The sequence below is a fragment of the Rhinatrema bivittatum genome, chromosome 10 (assembly GCF_901001135.1).
Source record: "Rhinatrema bivittatum chromosome 10, aRhiBiv1.1, whole genome shotgun sequence".
Taxonomy (NCBI): domain Eukaryota; kingdom Metazoa; phylum Chordata; class Amphibia; order Gymnophiona; family Rhinatrematidae; genus Rhinatrema; species Rhinatrema bivittatum.
Window position 1 is genome coordinate 28493634 of NC_042624.1, and position 13881 is coordinate 28507514.

At 44.3% G+C, this 13881-nt stretch overlaps 1 protein-coding gene across 1 annotated transcript in view; it reads right to left on the bottom strand.

The window, feature by feature from the left end:
* ATF6 (activating transcription factor 6) overlaps window positions 1-13881 on the bottom strand; it is a 326336-nt gene that overhangs the window by 245056 nt on the left and 67399 nt on the right. The window lies entirely within an intron of this gene.

Sequence of the window (13881 nt, forward strand, 5' to 3'; positions counted from 1 at the left end):
CAAAGGACAGATAAAAAAGGCTTATTTACAGTGCAGAGTATCAATGCTAACTGCAGCTCCTGGGTAGGGAGAGAACAGGACCTAAACAGAGGGATACCCTGATGCCATGATGTGAGTACCTGATTCCATTAGAAACTCATGCTAAGGGGGTAAGAGGAGTCGAGGTACCCTATGGTTTGAGGACGAGATGTTGTCCAGTTGGGATTTTGGTGAAATAATGCAGAAATGTTTCTATTGGAAGAAGGAGAAGTAATGTAGAATATTGAGAAATCCTGAAATAATTCTTTGAGAGTTTTAGTGCACCTTGACAACTGTGTCAATTGGCAACTGTTCAAACAATATTCTTAGAACCGTCTCTTGGCTGCAAAAGCCTGTGAACTCTGATTATTTTGGTAACTTATATTATCCTCTACTGTCATGTAAATATTGTTTTAGGCTGGTCTCCCCAGAAATAAAAAAAAAAAAAAAAAAAGTGTAATTTGTTTTGGGAAAACAGCTTGGTGTGAATCTTATTTGGGTACAGATTGACTATCAGCATCCATTATAAGGATAGAGGGAACAGGGTTCACAAATGGGAGACTCAGATGGATGGTTTTCCTTGTTCCGGAGTATCTGCCTCTAGGCCCAGATCCATTATACCATCTACTTGATGCACATTGCTGAACCCTACAACAGAGAAACTGGCATGGCCTACACAGGTGCCAGATCCTCTCAACATTTTGTGCGACCACCCAGTTACATATCCTTGGCAATATAGAGTGGAATAACTAGGCAGACAGGATACGCTAATGAGAAATTACTACTTACCTCATAATTTCCTTAGATCAGATAGATGACTTCAGAAGCAGTGGATTATGCTCCTCTACCAGCAGATGGAGATGGAGCAAAACTGACATCACAGTATATATATACTCCTACAGTGACATCAGTCTGCCAGTATTCTCTTCAAAAGTCAACTGTTGACAAACTAGCAAAATCTTGGTTAATAACAGATAACCAATTCAGTACTCAGCCAATAGGAAACACTGAGCTCAAAGAAAGCATTAACACTAGTCTAGGGACTAGACTAACACTTACCAGTAACCCCTAGAACACGCAGCCACGCAGGAGAACCATGATACAATTTGGCAGCCAAGGGTGGTAAGCTGAATTCATTTGTCTGGTCTAAGGAAAACGAAATTATCAAGTAAGTAGTAATTTCTCATTTCCTAGAGCCCAGACAGATGAATTCAGAACCAGTGGGATGTACCCAAGATACTCCCAAATAGGGTGGGAGGCTGCCCGCAGTCCTAACTAAACCGCCTGTGCAAAGGTTGGCGTTACACCTGAATGTTATATTAGTTTATCTTTACCCCAGTTATTTATCTTCATGGACCCCAGTGTGGGGAATAAAAGGATTTTGCTCAGGGCTGGCATACCACGCTGAGCTTGTCTGCTTTAGCATTCCTCAGCTCTCTGTACTTTCTTATCTCAGCTTCTCGGCTTCACAAACAACCCTTGCCCTAAACACAGAATGCTTGCTTGCTTTGACAAAGATAATAACATGAGTTAATCACGCGCATAGCATAATAAGCCTTGCAGCTGTATATCCTGCAGTGTTGTAATCAATGGTATGATGTTTACTCTGATGAGATGTAACCAGGACAATAAAAAGTGCGCCCGTTTTAGTTCAGGGTGCCTTCCCAAGATCTCTGCCTGACGTGTTTGCTTCCATGCGTCTCCCATCACCAACATCTGGTGACCCCTCCAGACGTGAATCCCCCTACTCATTCGGCCAGATGAGCCCAGGTGCACCACAACGAACTTCGCTCCCACATTCGTGAGTGGGGGGGGGGGGGACTGTCAGCTCAGCAGAAGGTTCATGCAAAAGAGTTGCAGAAAATAGTAAGAAATCATTTCTTTATTACAAAAGGAGAGGCAATTCACGTCTGACTAGGAGATATAGAAAATATGTTGAAAGAAATAGAACGCCAGTGCCCGTGGTATCCAGAGGCGGATACTTTGAATATCCAGGACTGGATCAACTTAGGGAATGCCTTGCACGCACCCCCGCGTGCCTCAATAAAACATCTAATGCTTTGGCAAAAATGCACGGAAACGATAGAGAATCTGGGGACACACAATCACAAGGCACCGTCCCCAACCAAGGCTCCCGTGGCATCCTCCGAGTCCACCTCAGAGGAAGAACCCCAGAAAACCAAAGAAACTGAAATCAAAGAAACTAACCTCCCTCCGGCTTACCCTCAAATCCCTTCACCACCCACAAACTCCCTGTATCCTGAGCTGTCACTGCCTCCTGAACTTCCTGAATTGTCACTGACTCCTGAACCTCCTGACCTGTCACGCAACCCTTGCCTCCAATCCATGCCTATTTTGATTGAGAGTAGTGAGAAAGACACGGAGAGTAGTGAGGAAGTTGACGTAGTCACTGTAGCTTCTGCTGCCGCCGGTCCTCCAGCAGCCAAAGTTGCCAAATTAGACCATTCATTTTTTTATGTCACCATTTGGGTTGATTCAATTCATGGATGGTCACTTGCCTTCAGCCCGCAAATGAGAGTCTGCCCTCTAGAGGGATCCCCAACCGCAATTGAATTGAATACCGCCCGGAGTGCCATAAGCAGTAACCATGCCTCCGGGTCTTCAAAGAAATTAGCATATATGACCTTGGGCCAGGTAGCCGCACTCCTGATATCGCAGTGGCATTACAAACAAAAACAGTGCCGACGTGAGAGACATGATCTAATGAGACAATACAATGGCCTGTTGCAAACCAGACTAAACCAAGTGATGGAGCAGACAAAGCAAACCTGGAAGGAATGTTTATCATGGGCATTGATATTCCGTTACAGGAAGCCTGCAAACTTAGAGCGCATTTCCCCACAGGAAGTGTTCCCCCACACATCAGAGAAAGATCCAGTGTATATAGGGCCTTACGTTGTAACTGTAGTGAAACTGGGACAGGACACTGTGTAAACTCAATGTGAAATGGTCCCCTTTGACAAAGTTAAATAGGACGACATTTAGGATGACCTCGTTACTCTGAGCCTTATTTTTATAGCTATCGCTTGCATTGCCAGTGCACAGAATTTGCATTTTTACTGCAATAATTGTTTCAGGACAAGGTAAGCTTGTTTCCAAAAGACTGGCAAGGATTTGCTGGTACATTTTTAGTATAAGGATTTTTAGTTTAAGTAAGTTAATGTTATACGGTACCGCTTTTAAGTTTCTCTCCCTAATTTCTATATCTGTTATATCTCTGATACATTCCTATTAAGATGATCACCAAGCGCATGCGATCTCTCTTTCTTACATCACATACTTTATAATTTTCCTTCCTGAATTATCTGCAGATTTTACTGTGGTAAAAGAGGAGTCAAGGGGGGGGGGGGGAACGGGACAGTTCTCCCCCCCAATCCAAGCCTCTTTTACCCTCAACCTTCAATGCTGAACTTTTATTACATTAATACTTTCAAATTTCTTTAATACTGAACTGAGGTTACTGACAAGGACATTTACTAGTGTTAAAATTTAGAACCTGAGCTACTGAAATCTGAATCTGAAAGGACATTTTAACCAAAGAGTTAAACTGTATCTTAGAAGGAAAAAAGGGGAAGTAAGGGTTGCCGTAGCGTCTGGTAAAAGGCAGAGCACTGCTTACAGAGGAGTACTTCTGTCAGTGCTGTGCGGCGAATGGAAAAGAAAAAAAAAAAGGAGAAAAGAGCTACTTTTGTTTAAATGGAGCATATTTAAGTTCTAATTATTCTGATTATTTAGTATTAGTATTACACATTGAATTTAAGCTCAGAGTATTATTGACTGAATTTATTGTTCTGGGTTGAAATCTATAAAGTGATGATAGTGCATCCACTAGGAGGCACTATGCTATTCTACCAGTTGTACAATATTTGTTATTTTAATAATTCTGTTGTATACTAGTTTTTACCTTTCAGGTCTACGGCCCTCCTGTCTTAAGGAAACTTCAGTTTTATTTTCTTTTTCTAATTTTTACACAGAATTCTGAACTTTTATTTTTCAAACATTTTTCAAACACCTTTTGATTTTTGATCTAATTTTATTTTTGATACTTTTTTGATACGAATTTTGAGCTCAAATTATGTGTTATCCGTTGTCTGTCTTGATGTCAAGAAGACGATGAATGAATATTTGTAGGATGGATGAATGTGTGTCAGTCTTGTGTAACATATGATTAATGTAGTGTTTGTGGTTCAGCCTACTGCAAATGACTTTTCCTTTAAATGATTAATTTGAATTTATGCTATTTTACTATATTAGGTAGCAGAAACCATAAGGAACACATATCACAATTAGACCTCGATGAATGAAAAATTGATACACCTTACTGAAAGCTTGACTACGACATTTATGGAACTTACTCCATTCTTCCCGGAGCCTATGTAACCCCTTCTTTAGATGATAACCTATTATCCCTCTTTCTGACACTACAATCAGCCCTCCAAGGTCGCACACACCAGTTTTACATTGCCCACATCAGAAGCCACCAGCCTTTCCCTGGGTGGATATCAGAAGGCAATGCTATCGCCGATGCAGCCACTAAAAAGGCAGTGCTCAGCGTCACTCCCTGGAATAGCCACTCCATGTTTCATCAGAATGCTAAGTCCATCGCTAAACAATTTAATATTCCACTAGACCAAGCCCGAGCCATTGTGCAGCAATGCCCCCAGTGTTCCCAAGTTGCATTTGCCCCTTCTATGGGCGTGAACCCACATGGCTTACGTGCTAACGAAATCTGGCAAATGGATGTTACTCAATATCCTCCTTTCGCCCCCTGGAAATTTTTACATGTAACCATTGACACCTTTTCGCATTTTCTATGGGCCACCCCCCAAAAAGGGGAAGCTACCAAGCATGTTATCACTGTATAAGTACCTTTTCGGTCATGGGGATGCCTTCTGTTTTAAAAACTGATAATAGCCCTGCTTATAGCAGCCATTCCTTTGCTGACTTTTGCCAACAATGGAACATCAAACACATATTTGGCATCCCTTACAACTCCACTGGACAGGCTATTGTGGAGCGAGCCAACCTCACTCTTAAGACAGCTCTTGATAAACACAAACAAAAAGCAGGAAATGCCCCTGGACTCCCCTCCAAACAGGAATGGCTGAACAAAGTACTGTTTACCTTAAATCATGTAAATATATCACATTCCAATCAGGCCACAGCTGTGGACAATCATTTTGGGAACAGGATTAGCAATCCACAACCATCAGTTTTGTATAGAATGTTACCTAACCCTGTTTGGCATGGCCCCGTCCCCTTGTTAACATGGGGATGAGGATATGCTGCTGTGCTTGCTCCCTCAGGTCCAGTCTGGGTTCTGAGTATTTGTGTTAAGCCGTGGAGAGATGGCGTGGCACCAAGGCCTGAAAAATCCAATTCCAAACTTCTCCCTGAGTCTTCACAACCCTCAGAAGGACCGGGATCGGGCTCCTCGCCAGCACCATCAGATGACTTGGGGGACAAATTAAGGCATTATCCAGCCAATCCACACAGCTCCTGGAACAGCAGGGACTTGAAAAAACTCCAGAGAACTTTTTGCTTGCCGCATTTTCTTGCTTGAATGCCAATTCATTGACAATTGTGATGTGCATCTTCTTATCTTGCATTCTCCCTCCCGCCATGACGATCTCTGAACAAGGCTATGGCAAACCAATATGTACATTACAGATGCACAGAACTTATCACAACTATTGAACCAAACAGATTGCTGGATTTGTATGCACATGCCAACCCATACCAGAGGAGGACTATTGATGCATGCAGTTCCCTTTAACCTATCAGGATGGACTACAGACCCGTGGGACAATGGGGTCTTTATAAACTCACCGGTTAATTACACGGTGATGCATTTGGGTAGTAGAATACAAGAGAACGCTACCTTTTGTTGGGAATATAATAATGACAGTAGCACAGGGCCCAGGGTAGGGAAATACCCATATTGCAATCAAACATTCATCCTGCAACACAACATGTCTAGAAAAAACCCCTTCCTTAATGAGACCATTACTGAACACATGCACAATTTCACAAAATATATGTGTAATTATCAGCTCACAGGGTGCCCAGTTGGACAGGGTTGCCCCACCTCCACAGCCACAGGAGGATTCGATCTGTGTAACTCAATAGCAGAAATGGTAAAACAAACCCAAAACAAGCAAAACACATCCACCAATTTGTTGGGAAACATCTGGATGTTGTGTGGACGCAGGGCATATATGAGAGACTCCCTGCAAGATGGACAGGTAGATGTACTCTAGGCTACATAATGCCATCCTTTTATACTACTACCAAATTGCCCAAGGGTAGAATCAGAAACAGGAGAGAGTCAGTTCAAAACCCAATTGAGCGAGGCACAGGCACGATGGTCTACAGGGGCCTGCTTCCCCCATTAGGGGCAGCACTAAACTACCGAGATTTACGCACCCTTGCCAACTGGACCACAGCCCTATTCAACCGAACGATTAAATCCATAAAACTCCTCACAGAAGAGGTCTCACAAATGAGAGAAGTAGTATTGCAGAATCGCTATGCTTTGGACATGATCTTAGCCTCAAAGGGAGGCGTATGTGCATTGATTGGTTTACATTGCTGTGTATACATATCTGATTATAAAGCTAACCTCACACACACCATTGAGCAGATGGAGACTCTAATAGCCGATCGCCCTCTATCCGATAACGAACCCCAGTCCCCTTGGGACTGGCTATGGTCCTGGCTCCCCGACATGGCAGATCTCAGAAAGATAATTCCCATTGTATTACTTTGTATCTTCATTCTAATATGTTGCTGCTGCTGTATTCAATGCTTGCCCAACCTGGCTAACATACTTATACCTAAAACACAACGTAAAGATTTCCTGTAAAATATAAAAGAAAGGATGAGATGTGGGGAATAAAAGGCTTTTGCTCGGGGCTGGCATACCATGCTGAGCTTGTCTGCTTTAGCATTCCTCAGCTCTCTGTACTTTCTTATCTCAGCTTCACAAACAACCTTTGCCCTAAACACAGAATGCTTGCTTACTTTGACAAAGATAATAACATGAGTTAATCACGCGCATAGCATAATAAGCCTTGCAGCTGTATATCCTCAGTGTTGTAACCAATGGTATGATGTTTACTCTGATGAGATGTAACCCAGGATAATAAAAGAAGTGCGCCCGTTTTAGTTCAGGGTGCCTTCCCAAGATCTCTGCCTGACGTGTCTGCTTCCGTGCGTCTCCCATCACCAACACCCCAGTTACTTTTTCCCCTGTTCCATGTAATGCTCTTATGCAACGTATATAACTTGTTTTAATGTAAACCGACGAGATATGTATTTGCTACATGAACACCGGTATAGAAAAATTCAAAATAAATAAATAAATAAATCCCCCCAGGCCTGCACATCCAGATGATAATATCTGAAAATGGTGTGTAAGGAGAACCACATCGCAGCTCCTGTCAACAGGAGACAACAATCTAACTTCCGCCCATGACACTGCCTGAGCCCTAGTGGAATGAGTCCTAACCTGACTAGGTAACGGCTTTTCAGCATCCACATATGCGGCCTGACTACCTCATTGTAGCTTTTCAGCATCCACATATGCGGCCGGACTACCTATTGTAGCCCATGAAGCCGACTCGCCATGTTTAACTCCATCGTGAAGGACAAACAGGCGATCCGTCTTCCGGAAAGATTTAGAAACCTCCAGATCACGATATTTATTTATTTTATTTATTTTTAATTTTTATATACCGATGTTCCTGTAAAGAATACATATCGCACCGGTTTACAAGGAACTGAACAGTCGCCTCCAGGGTGGGAGTACATTAAAACAGTCGCCTCAAGGCAGAATACATTAACACAAGTATACAGGAAAACTATTAAAAGAGAACTTTCATAAACTCAATTAAATGTAACTGTGAACCATAAATCAGGAACCATAAATCAGGAACATATGTACAGAGGTAGGTATATCGTCTGTCGCTTCACCAGATTTTAGCTCTCAGGGAAAGCTTGAGTGAATAGCCAAGTCTTTAGCTTCTTTTTGAATGTCGGAAGGCATGGTTCTTGGTGGAGGTCCGGTGGGAGCAGGTTCCAAAGATGGGGACCTGCAGTGGACAGAGCTCGTTTCCTCAATGAGGTTTTTGTTGGCTGGGTGTGAAGCATGTTCTGGTATGCACTTCTGATCGGTCTATTGGAGACGTGTTGCTGTAGTTGGAAGGATAGGTTGAGGGGGGAGATGTTGTGAAGAGCCTTGTGAATCATCATGAGGGATTTAAATTGTATCCTAAATTTTATGGGCAGCCAGTGAAGATTTTGGAGGATAGGGGTGATGTGATCCCATTTTTTGGTGTTAGTGAGAATTCTGGCTGTTGCGTTCTGGACCATCTGAAGTGGTTTGATGGTGTTGGCTGGCAGGCCCAGGAGGAGTGAGTTGCAATAGTCCAGTTTAGGGAGGATGATAGATTGTAGTACCAAGCGGAAGTCTTGGAAGTGTAGAAGAGGTTTTAATTTTTTTTAAGACTTGCAATTTGAAGAAGCAGTCTTTGGTAGTATTGTTTATGAACTTGGTGAAGTTGAGTTGGTTGTCCAGAAGTACACCAAGATCTCTTACTTGTGGTGTGTGTTATATGTGTGTTATATGTGTGTGTTATATGTGTTATATGTGTGTGTTATATATGTGTGTTATATGTGTTATATGTGTGTGTGTGATATGTTTCTTGACATCCAAGGGTTGCAACAGGCAATATTCTTCTTTATCTCTCTCCCTATCCAGAGATGGCAGGGAAATGGACTGATTCAAGTGAAAATCTGAGACCACTTTTGGCAAAAAGAAAGGAACAATATGCAGATATATCGCTCCTGGAGTCACTCAAAGGAATGGCTCCCGGCAAGACAAGGCCTGCAGCTTGGATATTTGACACATAGAACAAATCACAAACACCATTTTCAAGGTTAGTAAACGCAAGGAACGGCTATGCATCAGTCGAAACGTAGGCACCCACCAAGAAATCCCAAACCAGATTAAGACGCCACAAGGGTATCAGTAACTGCAAGGGAGGAAAAGACATTTTGCTCCTTTTCAAGAAACAGCCACGTCTGGATGAGCCGATAAGGATTCAGCATTCACCTGACCCCTGAAACAGACAAGAGCCACTACTTGCACCTTTAAGGAATTAAGGGCCAACCCTTTATTCAATCCATCCTGCAAAAATTCCAATGAGCGGGATCTTAACCGAACAAGGAAGAACACCTCGATCTTTATACCATGCCTCAAACACTTGCCAAACCCGCATATAGGCTAAGGAAGAGAAGAATTTTCTCACTTGTAGCAAGGTGGCAATCACCGCAGAAGAATATCTACGCTTCAATAACTCTCTCAAGGGCCATACCATAAGAGAAAATCAAGTCAAATCTTCATGAAGAACAGGTCCCTGCTGCAACAGATTCCTATTCACCATAAACCAGTGGGAGGGAGTCTACCAGGAGCCGCCGCAGATCCACATACCATGGTCTCCTGGGCCAATCTAGTGCCACCAAAAGCACATTCCTTCTGTGACCCTCCGAACCATTCCACCCAACATGTACCATGGGGGAAAAGCATACAGCAGCTTGTCCTCTGGCCATTCCTGCATGAGAGCATCGATACCCAAAGACTTTAAATATCTCCTGCGACTGAAGAATTGAGGAACCTTCGCATTGTGATAAGTCATCAGCAGGTCAAGAAACGGAAGGCCCCAGCGATCCACCTCATCTGACAACACCCATTTTCCTGGGTCCAAGACTCTCCCTGCTGAGAAAGTCTGCTCTTATATTGTCTTTTCCTGCAATGTGCAAGGCCGAGATCTCCTGAAGATGCACTTCCGCCCATTCCATAAGTTGGTCTATCTCCTGCGACACTTGCTGGCTACTTGGTTCCCCCCCCTGCAGATTGATGTAAGCCACTGTTGTTGCATTGTCCAACATTATCTGGACCACTCAACCCTGCAACCTACCACCAAACTGCAAGCATGCCAAAAGGACCACCTGGGCTTCCAGCCAATTGATGCTCCAGAGAGACTCTTGCGCTGTCAGTTCCTAACAGTGAGCTCCAAAATCCTGGAGGCTCGCATCAGTTGTAAGTACTAATCAGTCTGGTGATTTTAGTGAAACTTCCTTTCTTAGATGATCTGCTTGTAACTACCATCATAGTTGAAAGCAGACCTCCATCGGCAGGTGGAGCCGAATCGAATAGTACTGAGTCTGTGGGCTCCAACGAGATAGCAGAGAGAGCTAAAGAGGATGCATATGCACCCTCACCATTGGCACCACTTACAGGGTCACAGGGTCACTGCCATCAAATAGAGTTCCTGCAGATAGGACTACACTGTCGGGTGTATAGGGTTCAGACGACGCACCTGCGCCATTAACTTCTGAATACGAGCTTCCGGCAGGAAAACCCTGCCCTACTTTGTGTTGAACCGAACACCGATATTCTCTAATGACTGAGATGGCTGGAGACTGCTCTTAGCCAGGTTTACTACCCAACCAAGCTCCTGCAACAGGGAGATCATGTTGCGGGTCACCAGGCAGCTCTCTTCCAGAAACTTGGTTTGAATCATCCAGTCATCTAAATACAGGTGTACCAGAATCCCATCCTCTCTCAACTCTGCTGCTGCCACCACCACCATCATAACCTTGGAAAAAGTTCTGAATGCGGTGGCCAGACCAAAAGGCAGTGCCCGAAACTGATAATGGCATCCCAACACCATGAATCGCAAAAAATGCTAGTGCTCTAATCGAATGGGAATATGGAGCTATACCTGGACAGATCCAAGGTCAGAAAATCACGACTGCACAGCCATTATCACTGAGCACAATGTTTCCATGTGAAAATAAGTCACCCGCAAATGACAGTTAACACCTTTGAGATCCTGGATGGGGGTGAAAGGAGCTCTCCCCTCTTGGGCACAATGAAATAAATGGAATAGCGACACATATTTCCTTGAGACATGGGCACTAGGACTACAGCCCTCAGACTGAGGAGCTTTGACAATGTACACTCCACTGCCTGCTTCTTCTGTGGGGAGTGGTAGGGAGACACCATGACTATGTCCCGAGGAAAACTGTGAAATTCCAGCGCATCTCTCTTGTATCTCCTCTAGAAGCCATTGATCCGATGTGATTTCGACCCACCTCTGATAAGAGAGAGAGGCACCCCCTATCTCCTGTTCCCGGGGGTGGGTCAGCAAACCTTCATTGGGAGGCTTGAGAGGTTCCGCTACCCGAGCCCGCGCACTGTCTGGGTTGTCTGGGACAAAAGGACTGAGACCTACCGAAAGGTCGAGTCCTCTGAAAGGTCGCTCCTCTCTAGGGTTGAAAACTCTTGGATCCCCTGGCATGACCTCTCATGCCAAAAGGAGCATGGTGTCTGCTTCTTATCCTCCAGCAACCAAGGAACCAGAGATTCGCCCCACTTACTAGCCAGTTTCTCCAACTTGCTCCCAAACAAGAGCAAGCCTTTAAGGGGCAATTTTGCAAGAATAGCCTTGGAGGTCACAACAGCCACCCAATTTCTCAGCCATAACAGACACCTGGCCGCTATTAGCGAAGCCACCCCTCTGGCTGAGACGCAGACCAAATCGTAGCCTGCCTGTTCCAAAAAGGCAACTGCTGGCTCCACTGACCTGGAATTCACTCATAAGAACATGCCATACTGGGTCAGACCAAGGGTCCATCAAGCCCAGCATCCTGTTTCCAACAATGACCAATCCAGGCTACAAGTACCCAAAAGCTAAGTATATCCCATGCTACTGATGTTAATAATAGCAGTGGCTATTTTCTAAGATAACCACATCCCCTGGCAACAAATTCCAGAGTTTAATTGTGTGTTGAGTGAAAAAGAACTTTCTCCGATTAGTTTTAAATGTGCCACATGCTAACTTCATGGAGTGCCCCCTAGTCCTTCTATTATCTGAAAGAGTAAATAACCAATTCATATTTACCTGTTTTAGACCTCTATCTGAACCCCCTCAGCCGTCTCTTCTCCAAGTTGAGCAGACCTAAACTTTTTAGTCTTTCCTCATAGGGGAGCGGTTCCATCCCATTTATCATTTGCATCTTCTCCATCGCAACTATATCTTTTTTGAGATGTGGCGACCAGAATTGTACACAGTATTCAAGGTGCGGTCTCACCATGGAGCGATACAGAGGCATTATGACATTTTCCATTTTATTCACCATTCCCTTCCTAATAATTCCCAATATTCTGTTTGCTCTTTTGACTGCCGCAGCACACTGAACCGACAATTTTAAAGTTTTATCCACTATGATGCCTAGATCTTTTTCCTGGGTGGTAGCACCTAATATGGAACCTAACATCGTGTAACAACAGCAAGGGTTATTTTTCCCGATATGTATCACCTTGCATTTGTCCATGTTAAATTTCATCTGCCATTTGGATGCCCAATCTTCCAGTCTCACAAGATCCTCCTGCAATTTATCACAATTCTGAGAGAAAAGTAAACAAGAGCGAGCCACCGGGGAACAGAAGAAGCTATCTGCAAGGTCATTGCTATTGCTTCAAATGCTTGCTTAATGATGGCCTCAATCTTCCTATCGTGCACATTATTCAAGGTCGCTCCTCCCTCCACGGGGATAGTCATCTGCTTGGAGACAGCACAGACAAGCGCATCCACTTTCAGAAAATGCCAACGCTCTCTCACCATTGGATCCAGGGGGTACAGACGAAGGCCCAAACCCCCTTTGAAATTAGCCTCCGGGGCGTCCCACTCAAGATCAATAGATTCTTGAATGGCTTCCATAACAAGGAAAAAACATGAGGCTTTACGCAAAGAAATCAAAATGGGATTTTTCTATGGCTCAGACATGGAATCAGCCCCAAGTACTCCCAGTATCTTTAACGTCTGGGAAAGTAGAGCAGATAGCTCATCTCTATGAAAGAACCACCACATCATCCTACATTGCTCCAGTCCCGGAGGAATTTCCCCATCTTCCAGAGAGTCTGGATCAACGTCATCATCCGTGCCATCCGGATTCCTATCGGGAGGTCCTGCTGCCAATCTAGGTATACTTCGGTGCTTAATAGTAACGCCAGGTGAGTGAGACTCTGACCTGACAGGATTGGACGGGGCTGTGGACTGCAATCTTTGAAAATAATTTTACCCAAGAAAAGGCAGAAGGATCCATGCCAAAACCAGAAGGCACCTGTGCTGTGCTCAATGAGCTGCTGTCACCCGCTGACGAACCAGTTAAGGGAGTTCCAGGGTCAGGCGCTCCTCCTGATATTATTAGGCTGGGAAGAATCAGGCTTAGTAAAATTCAGATAATTCTCCCTGAGCCCCTAAGCAGTGCTGGCATAAGTTAGAGGGCACGCCAGGCTGAGATGCCCAAATAGGATAGGCAGCACAGAGGGAAAGGCGCTTAGGTTTCTTAGCCACAGGTGCCATCAGTCTGTTAGTAAGCTTAACAAGCAACTGAAGGTGTGCATCCAGCTGAATTTACACTGTAAAATATGAGCACAAAATTTAGGCATCGCAAAACTAGAAGCACTTCCAAACTTAAGTGCACAACCAATGCGACAAATTGTGTGCACAGTCAAGCGTGCGCCTAACATGGAAGCTGCTGTCACCTGGATACGCAAGAAGGCGTCCGATTAAGTGTCCAAAAAGTGGGCGACAACTTGGATACACAGCCAGATGCGCTTGCCCGCACCAACGATCCTGAAGAGGGCAGCCTAACACGCAGGAAAAGCACTCAAAAATGCTGCCATGGTCTATCACGCAGCACATGGAGAAAAGCCTAACAGTGAGGCCTAGCCCACCCAGGCTGCCTAAGTCCCTTAATCTCCCTCAGGAG